The sequence below is a fragment of the Gorilla gorilla genome, chromosome 4 (assembly GCF_029281585.2).
Source record: "Gorilla gorilla gorilla isolate KB3781 chromosome 4, NHGRI_mGorGor1-v2.1_pri, whole genome shotgun sequence".
Lineage (NCBI taxonomy): Eukaryota > Metazoa > Chordata > Mammalia > Primates > Hominidae > Gorilla > Gorilla gorilla.
In genome coordinates this window covers 147,611,450-147,612,458 of record NC_073228.2, presented here as the reverse complement: position 1 = coordinate 147,612,458, position 1,009 = coordinate 147,611,450, and positions in this window count along the sequence as shown.

The following is a 1,009-nucleotide window of genomic DNA, read 5'->3' as shown; positions in this document are numbered from 1 at the left end:
GGCTCCTTAAAGCCTTATTATCTTGTTTAGTCATCTGACTTCCTCAAATGAGCCTAACACATCCTTACATTAAGATTCAATGCCTGGAGCCCAGTATAACATGATAAGATCAAAAGACCTGGGCCACATGTTCCATCTTGGCTTTACCAGGTAACCATTATCCCACTCATAGTTTCTCACTATTCACTCATTCTTTTTCACACTTACTCTTCCCTTCCTTGAGAGGCTTCTAGGAAGGCAACTCTGGGGAGACACACACACACACACACACCTTAAACACACACACACAAACACACACACACTGCTGAATCTCCTTCCTTACTAAGTAGCTGTGAGATCTTGAGCAAGGGGCAAGTTACTTAACCTCTCTGTTTTGTTTCCTCACCTCCAACGTTGAGATGCTGTGAGATGTCTCTCCTGGGATTGCCAGGAGGATTAAACGAATTTATATCTGCAAGGCTATTAGAAGAGTTCCTGGCAAATAGTAAAGAATAAATGTTTGTTTTTTTAAAAATGTGTTAGAAACCCTTCCCTCTAGCTTTATTAACTCCTTTATCACTCTGCTGACATATTTTGCCATTATCTGTTTAAGTGTCTTTCCTCCATGAGGTTGGAGTTTCCTTGAGGGCAGAAACTATGCCATGTTCACCTTTTCATTCCTACCATTGAGTCAGTGACTGACACCTAGGCATTCAACGAATGTTAAATAAGTAAGTCACTAAATGAGAAATATAAGATAAGCTACATCTGAACTCAGGGGTGTATCTAGTAATGGTTGTATGAAAAGACTGGCTGGGTACGGTGGCTCACGCCTGTAATCCCAGCACTTTGGGAGGCCAAGGCGGGCAGATCATGAGGTCAGGAGTTCGAGACCAGCTTGGCCAACATGGTGAAACCCCATCTCTACTAAAAATACAAAAATTGGCCAGGCATGGTTGGTGGGCGCCTGTAATCCCAGCTATTTGGGAGGCTGAGGCAGGAGAATCACTTGAAACCAGAGGGCAGAGGT